At 40.5% G+C, this 17,064-nt stretch overlaps 1 protein-coding gene across 3 annotated transcripts in view; it reads right to left on the bottom strand.

Moving 5' to 3' along the window:
* Positions 1–17,064, bottom strand: part of PPARGC1A (PPARG coactivator 1 alpha) — a 409,900-nt gene that overhangs the window by 205,499 nt on the left and 187,337 nt on the right. Inside the window, exon 1 of one of the 3 annotated variants that reach the window (XM_044946037.2) lies at positions 8,830–8,896. The exons of the other annotated variants lie outside the window; for them this stretch is intronic. The gene's annotated coding sequence lies outside the window, so the exon portion shown is untranslated. Of the gene's footprint in view, positions 1–8,829; positions 8,897–17,064 lie in introns of those variants that run through there. 3 annotated transcript variants of the gene reach the window in all.

Below are 17,064 nucleotides of genomic sequence, written 5' to 3'. Positions count from 1 at the left end.
GCACATATTTATACAAATGATATATGTATGCTCTTCTCTAAAATGACAAAACAGAAATGTGAAAGGCTAGACACAAAGTTCTGACAGAGTTAATATTGAAATTTTTCCCACACTCCCAGGACAGGAAATTCTCTCCCCAGCTCCTACCTTGCACTCATTTTACTTCAGGTCTCATCTTGAAGGTCACTTTCACAAAGAACCCTTCACACCATGAGGTACTTGTTTGCTCTTATAACTCTTCTTACCTCTCCTTCAAGGTACTTACATGCATTCAAGGTACTTATCACAGCTTAAACTACATGCTCATTTGCAATTATTCAATTAACGTCCTTCTCCCTTTTGCCCTGCCGGCCCCACCGACACCGGTTCGAACATCTACTTAAATGTCTATTCTGCCCTCTTGTGAGAGTTGAGATCATGTCTATTTTATTTACCACGCGTCTTTATCCTTTGTACTTTGACACAATTGTGTAGATCTGATTAAATATTGATTAAACCAATACATAAGCCATTCTATAGAAGAAATGGATGCTTTAAAACAAAGCCTTAGAAAAGATAAATTTAGAAATTAAGAAATGTCTTATCAAGAAGGTTGCTGACAAGATAAAGCCAGGTGAATAATCACATATTGTTTTCTGGGGCATCTTCATTTTTCAAAAAGCCTTTTCTACCTGTAATCATATCAGGTGATCCCAATACTTCTCCAAGTAGATGAGGTCAGGAATTTTCATTCCCATTTTACAGATGAAGGGACTGAAAGAGAGTTAGAATGATTTTCCCAAAGCCAGATATTTGGTGGCAGAAAAAGAATTTGAAACCAACTCCCCACCCCCACCCTGACCACACAGCCCACTGTCAGGCAGGAATGGTGAGGGAGCCCAGGCAGGGGGAACCTGCCTAATGCTCTTGGGAAGGTATGAATTACAGCTATCAGAAGAACCCCCTATGCTGCTGCTGCTGCTAAGTCGATTCAGTCATGTCCGACTCTGTGAGACCCCATAGACAGCAGCCCACCAGCCTCCCCCGTCCCTGGAAGTCTCCAGGCAAGAACACTGGAGTGGGTTGCCATTTCCTTCTCCAATGCATGAAAGTGAAAAGTGAAAGTGAAGTCGCTCAGTTGTGTCTGACTCTTAGTGACCCCATGGACTGCAGCCCACCAGGCTCCTCCGTCCATGGGATTTTCCAGGCAAGAGTACTGGAGTGGGGTGCCATCGCCTTCTCCGGAACCCCCTATATGCAATGTCATATAACATTGACAAACATTACAGAGTGGCCAGAGGTCAGAAATGAAAATAATTAAAGCCCTGGGAATTAAAACGGAAAGATGGCAGGGGTATGGTGAAGTTTTGAGGACAGAAGGAAGCTAAGACTTGAGTTACTAATGGCTCGCCTTCAAGTTCATCGATGTTTGTTAAATGAAGTGTGGGTAACCAGCTGCTCTCCAGTTCTGAAGACCACCAAAGAAATGGGAAATGGTTCAAACTGGATGAGGACACACTCTCCATTTACTACCCAAATGACTGAGTGAGCAAAATGAATGTCAGACCGTAGAATCCCCCCTGAGTATGGCATCTTATTTCTTGATGATGAGGGCTGAGCGGGCTCCCCACCTAACATCTGATGGGAAGTCAGTAGAAGAGGCAAGTTGTGATGGTTCTTGCTGACCAGCACCATACGATGCTCAGAGGTGGTGGTTGCTAGGCACAAAGCTGGAAAAACTAAGAAAATTAGATACATCCCCCCAATTTTTCCTGCTGATCACTCCTGAACTGCAGACACTGATGCTTAGTGTTTTTGACAGCAAATATTTTGGCTAAACAGGTAAGAAGAAGAAGAAGTGAACACACATCTAGTAATTATGGTGATTTTAACCAATCGTCTACGTAGGAGGTGTTTCAAATTTGAGAAAGAATTTTAACAAACTAAATATAAAATCACACATAAATCATAATGTTCAAGGGATTATAGAAAGAATAGAGGAAATTTAAATGTTTCTACTTCATTGTCAAATTAATAAACAACCATAAAAATAGAATGGTCTTATTGGGACTGTTTCTTATGAAGGCCAATCTTGCCAAAAGCATGTTATATATCATGCAGCAACCAACTTTTCAAATGAGGAAATGAGGGTAGAAAATAATAAACGAGCTTGTAGGCAGTGGTCAAGCAATCAGAAGACCTGCCCTGCAGCCTCAGTTCTGAGACTACACATCAAGCAAACAGCAAAGGGTCCATCCAGCCTTGTGACCTTGGGCAGTAACCTTTCATCTCTCCAGACCTCAGTTTCTTGTCTGTAAAATTAGAAGACACTGTCGAAGGCCTATTCCAGTTCTAAAACAACTCTCTAGTTTTAAATCTCTGAAGAGTTATTAAAAGTAAGCTATCTATTAAAGGCCTCCTTAGTATCAATCTGAAAATTAGAGAATTTCTAGTAAACATTTGGAAAAGTAAAGTGTTCACTGGAATGCATCTCAGTATTAATTGAAATGCCTTAAGGCAGAGTTAAAAAGTCTAAAATATTTACATACACTTAATCGAGATTAGCTAGAGAAAAATAAGAAGAAGATTTTCCCTTACTTTGGTTCATGGCATTTTCATCAATTAAACTTATATGCAGTGACATTTTGACTCAAGTTCTCAAATTAAAATGATTTATATATGACTCCAGGTAACATTCAGTTAAAAGAAATAAGGCTCTACTTGCAAGAGTAACGGGGTAATATTTACAAGGGGGACACAGCTCTGCCTGGCTTCTCAACACACTCAGAGCAATTGAATTTCCCTATAGGAGGCAGGGCAACTTGCAGGAAAGCATACAGAAACATACACTGCATTAGGCATTTGATAATCATGATCTCTTTTCATTGTTTCAATCTCACAATAATGGTAGTATCAGCTACATTTTACAGATGATGAACTTGAAGTTGAGAAAAGTCAAGTGTTCCCTGGGTCATGTAATCCAACAAAAACAAACTCAGCCATGCTAGTTTTATCTATCCTAGAGTATAATCATAAACAATGAGATGTCATTGAGCCTCTATGCTATATTAATGACATGTTCAAAGAGGGAATTAGAAAGAAACACACAAAATACTCAGCTGTAAACGAAACACCATCAAGAATATTATTTCTCTTTCTTATCTTCAAACCAAAATAACTTGGCAATTCTCCATTCAGTTCAGTCACTCAGTAGTGTCTGACTCTTTCTGACCCCATGGACTGCAGCACGCCAGGCCTCCCTGTCCATCACCTGTCCAACTCCTGGAATCCACCCAAACCCATGTCCATTGAGTTGGTGATGCCATCCAACCATCTCATCCTCTATCTTCCCCTTCTCCTCCTGCCCCCAATCTTTCCCAACATCAGGGTCTTTTCAAATGAGTCAGCTCTTTGCCTCAGGTGGCCAAAGTACTGGAGTTTCAGCTTCAACATCAGTCCTTCCAACGAACACCCAGGACTGACCTCCTTCGGAATGGACTGGTTGGATCTCCTTGCAGTCCAAGGGACTCTCAAGAGTCTTCTCCAACACCACAGTTCAAAAGCATCAATTCTTCGGTGCTCAGTTTTCTTTATAGCCCAACTCTCATATCCATACATGACCACTGGAAAAACCATAACCTTGACTAGATGGACCTTTGTTGGCAAAGTAAAGTCTTTGCTTTTTAGTATGCTATCTAGGTTGGTCATAACTTTCCTTCCAAGGAGTAAGTGTCTTTTAATTTCATGGCTGCAGTCACCATCTGCAGTGATTTTGGAGCCCAGAAAAATAAATTCAGTCATTGTTTCCACTGTTTCCCCATCTATTTCCCATGAAGTGATGGGATCAGATGCCATGATCTTAGTTTTCTGAATGATGAGCTCTAAGCCAACTTTTTCACTCTCCTCTTTCACTTTCATCAAGGGGCTCTTTAGATCTTCTTCACTTTCTGCTGTAAGGGTGGTGTCATCTGCATATCAGAGGTTATTGATATTTCAGTTCTCCACTATAACTTGTTAAAGAATACATCATTAGTAATTTTACTACCAAGAACATAGAACTGGTTGAAAAAGTAAACCCAAGGTACAAGTCTACTTTCAACTCTCAAGTCCCATAACATTTTTAATGGTACACATTATAGATATTGATGGGTGCAAAATGGAATCTTCCTTATAGTAGCCCATGGGGCGGAAATACCAAACCCAAGGCACAGAATCACAAAATCACTTGTGGAAAGCAACATTAAGAAATGAGTTTGCCCACTTCCTTCCTTTTCAAGAAGATCAACATTTAAGTGACAGAAAACATTTACATGATTCCCTCCTCACCTAAGGGGGCTTCTCTGGTGGCTCAGTGGTTAAAAAAAAAAAAATCCACCCACCAATGCAGGAGATGGGGGTTTGATCCCTGGGTCAGAAAGATCCACTGGAGAAGGAAATGGCAACCCATTCCAGTATTCTTGCCTGAAGAATCCCAGGGACAGAGGAGCCTGGTGAAGTATAGTCCATGGAGTCACAAAAGGACACAACTTAGTGACTAAATGACAACTCTACACCTAAAGCACCAAGGGAAGTGATTTCATTTCAGTAGGATTCCTTTCACTATAGACTCTGACCTTTGCCTGCATATTAGCAGTCATATTAACCCTCATTCCTCACCATTCTGCACTCCCAAATACCTTGCAGTCTTCAAGGTCTACTTTTGGTCCCTAAGCCCATCAAGGCACCCCCACCCCCAACCCCCGGAGCCCTCCCACATGCGCATGATCACTCTGCCCAGACTTCCCCGCACTCCTCGCGCACTGTCCACCCAGCTCGCCTCTTATAGGTATCAGTGTCTCATCACCTCCTGGAAGCATTTCCCAACCCCACCTAGGCACCACTCTGCCCGTGGGAGGTGCCTCTTCTATATGGTTCTAGAGCATCACACTTCTAAGTGATAACCACATGTTCTTTAACTGATTTCCCTTCTCCCCAACTATAGGCCCCAAGAGAGTAGAACCTTATTTTGTTTATCATGGTATTCATGACTCCCAATTCCACCCTAATGTCTTGCAGGTTATCTATAAATACTTGCTAAAAGAATGAGAAAGAATAGCTCTAGTGTTCAATACTGTTGGGAATACTCCAATGCAAAAACTGCCCTCAAATAAACCTTTGAAAGATAAATTTTGTTAAAAATTTACGGTTCTGAAGATCAATAACTTTTCTTGCTCTCTTGCATTTTTAGAATATATTTATGCTTTGTATTAGTAGAAACCATCCCGATAGTATATATGGGTTTACTGCTTTTCACAGAGAAAATTACATACAGTATGTCCACATAAATATGTATATACATATTCTTTGTATATATGTATAATAGATATTATATATAATACACAAAGAGTTCTAACCATAAAATAATTTACAGCATAAGTTTATGTATTTATATATGTGTATTTATATAAAATTAGTATATAAAATGGATATACTAACCTTGATCTCTAGGGAACAAATCCTACATTTAAAAACATTCCCGATACAGACACAGTTACACAGTAAATCAAGGTGGGAAAGGTTGCCAGCAAGTGTGTATTTGTCAAAGTGTCTCTAATGGTCCCATCATTATAAGATCTAATAATTCTAAACTTTCAGATTAATGGCTTTAGGCTTTGGGGTGGAGTTTTCTTTTAATAATGCACATTTCAATCCTCGGTTAACAAGAGGTCATGTCAATAATTAATGGTTTCTGTAGCAGTTCAACACTGCATCACTTCCTTGACAGATTTTTTTTTTCAGATGTAGGCTTTGTCTTTATAACGAAGTACAAGTGGGAAAGGGAAAAGGGAGGCATGGCATGAGACCGCACTGTGGGATTTACATGATTAACTTGTGCCCTAAAGTGTTCTTACATATTGTCCCATTTGACAAGTATAAAAATCCTGCAAGGAAATTAGAGTGACAGAAAGAGGGACAGATAAGAAAAAAGTGGACACTATTCTTTTATTATACTTTATATGTTTCTTGTTTACTGAACTATAACTGATAACTGATTTACGATATTGTGTTAGTTTCAGGTGTACAGCTTCAGATTTTTTTTCACTATAGGTTACTACCAGGTATTGCATATAGTTCTGTGTGTGTGTGTGTGTGTGTGTGTGTTCTTAGTCACTCAGTCATGTCCGACTCTTTGCAGCCCCATGGACGGTAACTTGCCAGGTTCCTGTGTCCATGGAGTTCTCCAGGCAAGAATACTGGAGTGGGTAGCCATTTCCTTCCTCCAGGGGATCTTCCTGACCCAGGTATTGAACCCCTATCTGCTGCATAGGCCGACAGATTCTTTACTACAGAGCCATAAGGAACGTAGACGACTTTGGCACAATTTTAATCAATTCCTGTAATTGAGGGGAATAAAGCATGGCCACCTGACAAAGTAAAAACCAAGGCTGTAGGAGAGAGAAAGAAGCATCACCACTTGATACAGAAATTGACATCTGTTGCTAAAACTGCTCCCAGAAATGCTAAAATAAAATAAAAGTAGCTAAACATCTCACCCGGTGAGAGTTTGGCAGCTGCAATCAAAGCATCCTCATAAGCCAGAGACTTGTTTAAATTTAGTTTTCAATCCATTCCATTTAGACTGAGAAATAGAAGAGCTCTCCAGAATCATGCTGTTGACCCGGAAGGACATCCCTTCCCAAGCCCAGTCCCCCAAGGTCGGCCACAAACAGTTGGGTGACTCCATTCACTGGAAATCGAAGCCATTTCTCCAGGGTCAAGGTCAATTGACAGATAGAGATGGCTGTTTTGAGGAATACAAGACAATAAAAGTTTTTTGAAATTAGAAACTATGTCTTCTCCACCCTGGAAACCCCAGGGTTGCATACAATACTGCTTGATAAATATTTGTTGAATGAACAAAACAACTGATTAACTTCAAACTAACAAAAATTAACCAGAGGAGAGAAGCCTCTGACCCTGAGAAAGTACTCAAAGGCAGGTATAGCTGCTCTACCCTCAGGCTTGGGGCCTCCTCGACTCTGATTCCATCTATGGAGCAGGTCCTTACCTCCAGAAAGACCTTCAAAGGGCGTGTGAAAGGAGAAAATGATAGTGGAGGTAGTGACATACCAGAGCCTACAAGGGTCAAATCCTGCTCTCGAAACCTTACCTACACCACCTGGCTTTATTACCCAGCAACCCTACAAGGGCATGTTTAAAAGCCTCCTTTGGCCAATGAGAAACAGACCACTGCTAATGCCAAGTCGCTTCAGTCGTGTCCGACTCTGTGTGACCCCATAGACAGCAGCCCACCAGGCTCCCCCATCCCTGGGATTCTCCAGGCAAGAACACTGGAATGGGTTGCCATTTCCTTCTCCAATGCATGAAAGTGAAAAGTGAAAGTGAAGTCGCTCAGTCGTGTCCGACTCTTAGCGACCCCATGGACCACAGCCCACCAGGCTCGTCCATCCACGGGATTCTCCATGCAAGAGTACTAGAGTGGGGTGCCATTGCCTTCTCCAGAGAAACAGACTGGAAGAGCTTAAATCGGTTCCTCAAAATATCCCACAAACAAAAGACAGAGCAGAAATGTCAGTACAGGTTTCTGAAACCCACTGCCACATTCCCTCCTCTATGCCCCAGGCATTTCAGCAACTAGACTAGAAAAATAGTATAATTGAATCACTTTGCAGTACAGCAAAAATTAACACACCATTGTAAATCAACTATAATCCAATAAAATAATTTTTTAATAAATAAAATAAAAAAATTAACATGTGACAAAGGTCAGAAGCCAAGATATAAAGAAAAGGGAATGGAATAAAAGAAAAAAAAAATCAAGAAATCTCAGTCAAGGAATGCTACAAGAGCAGAGCACAAAATTTTTGGTGCCAACTCTCCTCACGGAGAAGGCAATGGCACCCCACTCCAGTACTCTTGCCTGGAAAATCCCGTGCGTGGAGGAGCCTGGTGGGCTGCAGTCCATGGGGTCGCTAAGAGTCGGACACCACTGAGCGACTTCACTTTCACTTTTCACTTTCATGCATTGGAGAAGGAAATGGCAACCCACTCCAGTGTTCTTGCCTGGAGACTCCCAGGGACGGGGGAGCCTGGTGGGCTGCCATCTATGGGGTCACACAGAGTCGGACACGACTGAAGCGACTTAGCAGCAACTCTCCTCAAATTGAGCAATTTTTCTGTCTCATACTAGACAAGATCTCAGTTCAACAGACTAAAAAGTTTTCCAGGCCCTGCATTTTTGAAAGACTTTACCATGGTATTCTTTTTGTAACATGCACTGAGCAATATAATATATGATACTTGCATCAACAGTTGCTTAATGAACTTTTCTCCCTTCTTTCAAGTTCTTGGGACAGAAAATTCCAAACCTATTTCCTTGTATCTGTTGCATGGAAGGTAGAATTCTCTTAGTAGTTCCACTGATACCACTGTGCTACTACAAAGGGCAGGAATACACATGATTGGATTACCACTATATTACCATTTCTATCAGGTAATATTATCAGTATCATGTTTCATTCTTGTTGTGTGCCACACATTGCTTTGCATACATTATTTCATTTAATCCATATAAAACCCTATAAAGTGAATATTATATGGCTCCTGTTAAAATAACCAGGAAACTGAGGCCAAGAGGTTATACAACTTGCTTATCAAGTTACACCTAGAACACAGCACAGTTGGAATTTGAACTCAAGCCTGTTTGATGCTAAGGCCCATCTTCTTAACTGCCCCTAAATGAAGGATGCCTGGCTTTTGACTACTAATCATACCTTTTGACAAGCTACATGTTCCCATTTTAAAAGAATGATTGAAAGGCTCGATATAGCCCATTAATTTTATACCCACTTGTTTCAAAATCTCTTCAGTTCTCTTCACAGCTTTACTACTTCCATTTTCAGCTCTTCTCCTTCCCTCCACTGTTCCTGCCCTCCTCCGTGTGTGCATCAAAATGAAGTCTGGAGGCTCTTCCAGCCCTAGTCTTTCAACATTTGAAAAGCCAACGAAAGCACACCCTCTACCTTCAATTAAACAATATTTAATTCACATGGCACTTTCCTTCTGAAAAATTCAAAGAGCCTTAGGTGCTTTTAATCAGAGTCTCTTGGTACCTAAATGATTGTTTAAGTTTAATTGTGTCCCCTTTAGGTGATAAATTAGCATAATCCCCTAATCCTAGAATCTGAAGGGAATGGATCCTACTCTGTCCTCCCTTAAAAAACAATGATCATTGAAACAAACAAACAAAGCAAAACAAAACCAAAAAAAGCAAATTCCATGTACATAGCAATAAAACACAACTAGAGAGAAACTCTATATAAGCTGGTAAAAATAACCATAGTATTTAACAATTATTGAGTATATTCTATGCACCAGCTAACCTTCCAAGTGCTTTATACAGATTTTTCTTCCATCAACACTGAATCATGTCAGATACCGAGTCATTGCAAAACCATCAGACTGAACCCCTGCAATGTATGGAGAAGATGACAAATGGGAACAGCAGAGAAAGCTCACTGGACCAATACAGCAGGAATGAAACCCTGGCATCTAATGATCCTCAGTCAAAAAATGCTTGCCAACTTCCTCCATGAAGGAGTGATGGTCAAAATGTAAATTCACATTTGCAGTAAGATGTTTGAAATTAACCATGCTCTACCTGTTTTAACTGCTTATATATTCTGTTCCTAGCATATATATCCCTACCTCTATGAGGGAAATTGTCATCAGATTCATTTTACAGATGTTGAAACTGACGCTTGAAAAGACAGAATAAATTTCTGGAGGACACACAGTTTTTTAGGGCCAGAAACAGGGTTTGGACCAAACTCTCAGATCTGAGCTGCTGTTTAGTACTTAAGTCATGTCCAACTCTTTTGCAACCCCATGGACTGTAGCCCACCAGGGTCCTCTGTCCATGGGATTTCCCAAGCAAGAATACTGGGGTGGGTTGCCATTTCCTCCTCCATTGAATCTTCCCAAACCAGGGACTGAACCTGTGTCTCCTCATTGGCAGGCAGATTCTTTAACACTGAACCACCTGGGAAGACCTAGTGGCTTCTAAGCTAAAAGTACCTGGCTATTTGGTCTCTTGTTACTGAAAAGTCAGCAAACATTTAGGAGAGAAAGAAAGAAATGGTCTTTTTTTAATAGCACATCAAAGACATAATAATTTCTTGGATGATTAGGATGCCATTTAGTACCTGAATACCTAAAATTCAGCATCTTAAATAATTTAAGAGTAATTTTCTCAGTGGTATCCTAGGGGTTTAAAACAAGCCACTGGACACTTTTTCCTTCCTAAAAGGACTTCAAAATTCAAAAGATTGTCATCTGTGTTTGACAATTTCTCCTGAGAGTAGAAGTTTCCAGGTACTGTGGATTGGAGGTAAAATATCCCAGTCTGCTCAGATACCCAGGCTGTGAGCTAGTAATGAGCTGAAGATTAGAACCCTAGTCATCTCATTTCCAGACAAATACTGTTCATACTAGCCATTTCACTCTGCCTCGGCTTAAACCCATCCCGCCCCTATCTATGTAATCCCCGTGTGCAGGCAGTCACCAGTTAAAGGCTCCCAAGCAGATTTAAAATGTTCTGAAGCTCCAGGAGTCCAGAGTTCTTTTGATCCTGCCTGGAAGATTCAGCAGAAAGACTTTAAAGTATACCAGTCAGAAAGTACTACAGAAAAAAGCTGTTTTGTTTCCTGGGGCGAAAGTCTTCCAGGGGGTTGAGGAGAGAAGTGATCTGTAGGGAAGTTGGTCTTCCAGCTAATGAAGCAGACTTTCCTAATGAAATAAACACTCGCCCAGACTGGGCAGAGAAGGCAAGCAAGAAACACACTACTGCTGATAAAGCCCTAGAGCCATCGTTTTCTTGGCATGTATATTGCAGGAAGCACAATGCCAGGTACCTTCCTCAGGTCTAAACCTGACAGTGGTCTCTGAGGTAGGAACTAGTCATTCATTTTTACTGAAGAAGGAATGGAAGATGTGAATAAAACTCTTCCTGAGGCCACAAAGGTACCAAGTGACACCTCCAGGTTTCCACCATAAGTTTGTCAGATTTCAAAGTTGGCATTCTTTCCCATGCACTCCCCCATTCCCTCAAGACCAGAGAGGCAGCCATAACCCAGAAGGAAGGAGCCAAAAGGAAGAAACGCATTTTTAAATGCAGAGACTATAAGAAAGAAGATGATAGGATAAGAAAAGAAGTTGGTCAGGTTTTGCAAGAAGGGAAGTCACAAATGAGTGCTGTCAGAAACGTCAGTGACCAGACACGATCAAGAAACGGATTTGGTCACTGCAACGTACAAAGCAGAACACCCTTAAAACAACAAGCAACAGAGCAGGGACAAGACCAACAAGCTCAGACTGAAAATGTTTGCCAGTTCCCTTCGTGAAGGATTGCTGGCCAAAAAACCACCTCACATTTACAACAGCATGTTTGAAATTGATTGTGCCTTACCTAAATTAGCAGTTTAATATAATTTAGTGTGAGTCTAAATCATTGTTACATAATCAATCTCTTCCAGTGACAGGTTCCAGTTTAAAACCCTCAGTTGATTATACCAAAACTCTTCAGGTCTGCAGAGTAGTAGGGTACCCAAACAAGAGCTGGCAGGTTCTCACTGGTCCTATACACATCGTGGGCTTACACAGTAAAAAATAATGTGGGAAAGTCATACAGACTGACTCGATGAAGAAGAGAAACATACACACCTCCTTTGCATAGGTCTATCCACTTGCCATGGGCTTATTCTTGCAATTGTCATATTTCAGTTTATAGTGCCTATCTGACCTCTGAAATACCCTCTTCCTTTAAAGACCTGGTCACCATCTGATGATGTCACTGTTCTCATTAGTACCCCTCAGTGGTCCTCAGTGGGATGACAGGTAGAATTCAAACTCCCCTCGCTTTACTGCCTCCCCCACTATCCAGTCCTACCCAACTGCATGCAGCTCCTCCCATTTCATCTCGACTTTTTTCATCTCCTTACCATACACTGGTCTGGAATCCTCACTCCATCCTTCCTCTGCATTCTAAACATTCTACTCATCTCTCAAGATTTGCCTAAAGAGTCCCTTCTGTGGGGAAGTGCCTCTCCAGAGAAGGGACCCAATCCTCCTGGAGCATAACCTGGGCCCTACCTCTTCCCTCCTCATCCTAATTATCACTGACTTGCTTTTTCTTATGGCAGACTGAGGGGAGGAAATGAGTCATTTTCACTTTTAGATGCTCATTGATTAGCTGAATGAAACAATGAACAGTCCCTTTCAGCAATAGAGAATGCTTTAAACAGTGAGGTCAATTCTAGTCAGCCTTCTAAAGGAAGCCTGACTTTGGGCCAAATACAGAAGATCCTCAAAGGCAAGAAAGAATGTAAATCTGGAAACTCTCAGAGATGCTAAGGAGAAAGCATGTGCTTCTTAATCTTCAGCAAGACTAATGTCACAAGCAAGATAACTACACACAGTAGCTCAGGCATCGTATTTGTTAGCACTTTCACAGCTGAGATAGCATTTTCTACCTTTGATGAAATGGAGGTGATGGGGAGGAACCATGATAATACTGTACCTCTTAAGGTGCTTTTCATGTGTTATATCACTTAACAACCTGAAGAGGTAAGGATATCCCTTTTTATTATGCAAAAATCCAAAGTTACCAAGAAATGAGCAGTGGTCATGACTCCAACTCACGCATGATGATAGGAAAAATTAAGATCTTTTCTTTATAGAGCAGCTTCCACAGAAGAGAAAACTCCTTTTATTTATTGGTCTTACCTGCACCAATAGACAAAGCTTTCCCTCTCAGAACTGCAGAATAGCCTTCCCATGAAGCGAGCTCACTGCCTCTCAGTCTCAGTGCCTCTTAGACCTGCTCAATACCTACAGACCAGGTCACAAAGCTGGGTGGACAGTAGGCTTCCCCCTCTGCTTCATCCTTCCTATCTTTTGTCCCTCTCTCCATCCCTCCCTTCTACCACGTTTCCCTTGAGAAAGCTTCTTAACATATTCTGTTTCTGCAAAACAAGGAGAGCCTAGACATAGGAAACCTTTAAAGATCTGGGCCAGGAGTCAATAAAATTTTCTGCAAAAGCCAAAGAGTAAATACTTTTAGATTTTGAGAGCCATACCGTCTCTATCACCACTCTTCCACCCTAGCATGAAAACTGCCATAGACAACATGTAAATGAGTGAACGTAGATGTATCCCAATAAAGCTTCATTTCCCAAGACAGCTGATCAGCCACATTTGGTGCATGAGTTATAGTTTGCCAACCCCTGGTCTAGACCAAGGACAATGAATAAACTTCATCTCATGTGCCAGCTTTGATCAATGAGTGGTAGTTGGCTTCCTGGAGCTCCGTGTTCATGAAGACTCTAAGACTATGGGTTTAATAGGAAAGACGCTATCTATGATCCATTATTGATGTCTGCTATAGGTGTCAGGGGGATCTTGGTGGGACATGTGCCATATTTTCCATCTTCAGTGGAGCTCTGAGTACACAAATGAGCTTATAAAGAGGCCATGAAATGGTGTATATTTTTCAAATGCCCAGAGACCCACCAAAGTTAAGTGATCTCCAAGCCACTGTTTCGCCACCACTTCTTTCCCTAGTAAATTTCACCTAGCCTCTATTCTAAATGATTCACAACTAGGGAACCCATGATATGGAAAAAAGAAGAAAGTCGGAAAATCTATCTATAGATCAAATCTAAAAGTAAATCACACTTTGAGAAGGTGGATTAAGCAAAAGTCCTTTTTTATCTAAGGTTTGTATGCCAGATTACCTAGGATTAAGAAAGCATCCTACTCTCTCTGTAGCAAAAGCAACTGTGGCAGGTGGGAACCATTTTTCTTTTTAAAGAGACTCACCATTAATAACTGCCAAGAAAGCCTTTTCTATAAGCAATGTTGTCGTCGACAACAGAGACAGTTTGAGAATCACACTTTGAGTTAATATTAAACTTGCAAGTAAATACATAAAGCTTCACTGCCATACAGCTAATTTAAAAGGGACATTTCTCTTTATAGTTCCCTGGAGTATTATAGATTCAATGATATTCTTCTGCCATAATGTGGGATTCATTATAGAACTGAAGTTATAATTGTTTCCATCAGTACATACAGGCTACTGGATAAATCGTCCCAATGAATTGGTTAATACAATCAAGTCCTTGCTATGAGGTTTTCCACCTGACTCCTGACATGTAGGCAGGAAACTCAAGACTGAATTTTACTTGTGAGAATATCAGAGAAGGAAGTTCAAAGGGAATTTTGAAAGCATGGCAATATTTACACACATAAAACAATTTCTACTTCACAATTGTATTCATAAAAATGGAAAATGATATAATAAACACATGCATACATGTGCATTTTTAAGGTTTATATAGTAATTATATAATTATTAATTTCAATCAATACTCTTTTTCAATATGTCAATAATAAAAAATTTAAATGTAAATGGGCAAATATGCATCATTTGAAGGTATATTTTAGCCATCATATTTCTACATTGCTTCTTATAATGACATGGTAAAAACATGAAGTAACAAAGAGAAAGTAAAGTAAGAACTATGCAAACTGTTACCCTCTTAATTAATCAATGGAAAGGCCATGTGATAACAGGAAGCTTGGAATAACACAACTTTTACACTAAGCTTACTACCGATTTTACTGAGAGCAATTTTGGAAGAATAAGAAAATGCAGAGTACATTGGCCAGATATAGATATAATTTTGTCTGTTTAAGGCTTCTGTGCATTATCATTCATAAAATATGTATGGTTTTATTGACTTCCTAGTGAGAACAAGAGGTTGCTTCCCCTTAGAATATAAAAAGTCAGGGAGAAACTTGAGTCAATAGCTCTCATACTAAATGCCGCAGTAGCTTGGTGAGTGGCCTATATTTGAATGTTTTGATCTCCCTCAGTTGTTGTCAAGTTTAAGGACTATTTCAATGATCAAAATCCTAAACCAAATACTGTGACTAAAATCAGAAACTAAGATGCTTGATTTATTATGTATTATGAATATTGCCATCAACCAACCTACAAATACATATTTATTTATTACAATAAAAAGAGGCATCCATGAGAACAGAGAACCCTGGAGACTCTTCTGCCCATGTTTCATTTGGGCTGGTTACAGACAACAAAGAAAACAGCATATGTAGCACTTCCAGCAAGTGTATGTCTACAAGAATACCAAGGGCTTCTTCCTGAGTGCCTTTCTAAGCCGTGCTATTCCCTACCCTCTTCTGTGGAAGTTATCGCTGAATTAGATGTTGTTGAACATATTTGATATGAAAGCATTGTCTGTTTGCTACCAGTATCTAACGAGTCTCTCCCCCAGAGTTGCCAGCAAGGTGCTGATTAATTAACTGAAGTAGTGAAGCTGAATCGTACAACAGCTGTTTAGAGAATTGTCATTAACTTGGTCTCCTTTCCTGTCTATTAGCTTTCTTGCAGTGATTCCACTAAAATGCAAATCTGGGAAACTCAGCATCACCACCTACCTTAACCTCTGTGTCCTCTCTGATGCAAAAAAAAAAAAAAAAAAAAAGTGAATGGTCTGGGCTGATTTGTTTTTAAGGGAAATCCGATGAGAAAACAGGAATGGAAAGAAGCCACGAGAAGGCAAAGAATGAATTTGGGGAAGGTTTCTGGAAGTCCCATTTTGTCTGGTCACTTGTCATTGGCAGCTGACAACAGGAGAGTCCTATGGGCTGAATGTCAGAATGGGAAGGGGAGCTATCCAGAGCTTATTGAACAGTTTCACTATCTGACAATCTCTCCCCAGGACCTCCCTGCACTGGAAGGGAGAAGGCAGTCTGCCACGGAGAGAAACTGCAAAAGCCAAACACCAGCAGCGTGGTGAGGCAGATGCCGCCGCTCCTCTGGAATGATGACAGTTGGCGGAGGATTCCAACCTGTAGACCTCAGCTACCCCCAAGAACCAAGACGATTATTCAGAGGAGCAGAACCTATATTAAGTGGCAGATTGGAGGGAGGGTCAAGCTGATGAGACACAAGCACGTCATTAAAATGTTCTGCACCGAGGCAGAGTGACTTAGATCAAATAAAAATGATACCTTTTTTAAAAAAGTTCATTTTTTTCCTTGCTTTCTTCCTTTTTCCTCTCTTCCCTTCTTCCTTTCCCCCTTCCTTCCATTATTTTCTTTCCCATCTCTCTTCTTTTCCCCTCTTTTCTTCCATATATATCTTGAAGTCTCTCTGGCACCTTTTGTAAAAGGCAAATGTCTTCCACATGCAGGCCAACAAAATTAATTCATAACAGAGGCTGTCACTGCTTCATCCCAGGTATCACCTGATAACCCCGGTAAGCTCTGCTTATTCCCTCTGACATGAATCTCAGAGACTTGGTACCAGAGAGCTCAGATGTTAACACCTTCTGTCGCTATAACAGTTACCCCGTGCAGTTTCATTTGCCGTGGAACCCCTTCACATCAGACTACTCACTTGATAAAAGAGCTAAGGAATTTTCAAATCATAAAAAGGGAGAAATTAAAGATGTGATGAAGTAGCACATAATTGGGTCATGGGGGCATAGAATAAAGAAGCCAAATACATCCCCCCAAAGGCAGCAGGTGCTTCTTTTTTTTTTTTAAATGAAGCAGATAAATGTAGAAACGAATACATTGATACAGACAGAGCATCTGCCTCATGATAAAATTAAGTCTTGTGACAGAAATAAATCACTGTGGGGGAGAAGTAACCCATTATCCAATGGGGTTTTTTCCTTTTCTTCTTATGTGACAGGACTTATTGGATTCCCTGATGCTAGGCAGCTAAGTGCATCCACAATTTGATGATAAATCAGAAAGACTGCAGGATTTGAAATTTAACAACTACTTATTTTTCTGTGATGTAGAGATAAGGGGGAAATTTTGGTGAGGAACTATTAAATTGGGAATCTCCTTATTTTCTGATAATCTGATCTCCTGGTACAATGTCACATCATTACGCAATGCCAACAACCAGCCGTGAGTAAAATAGGTTTTGGACTAAGATGAATAAAGGAACTACTTATCTTTCCCTTTCTTTCCCAGTATTCCATT

Source organism: Bubalus bubalis, chromosome 7 (genome assembly GCF_019923935.1).
Source record: "Bubalus bubalis isolate 160015118507 breed Murrah chromosome 7, NDDB_SH_1, whole genome shotgun sequence".
In the NCBI taxonomy this organism is placed as follows: Eukaryota; Metazoa; Chordata; class Mammalia; order Artiodactyla; family Bovidae; genus Bubalus; species Bubalus bubalis.
The sequence above is the reverse complement of the archived record's forward strand: the minus strand, read 5'-3'. Positions and strand labels throughout refer to the sequence as shown.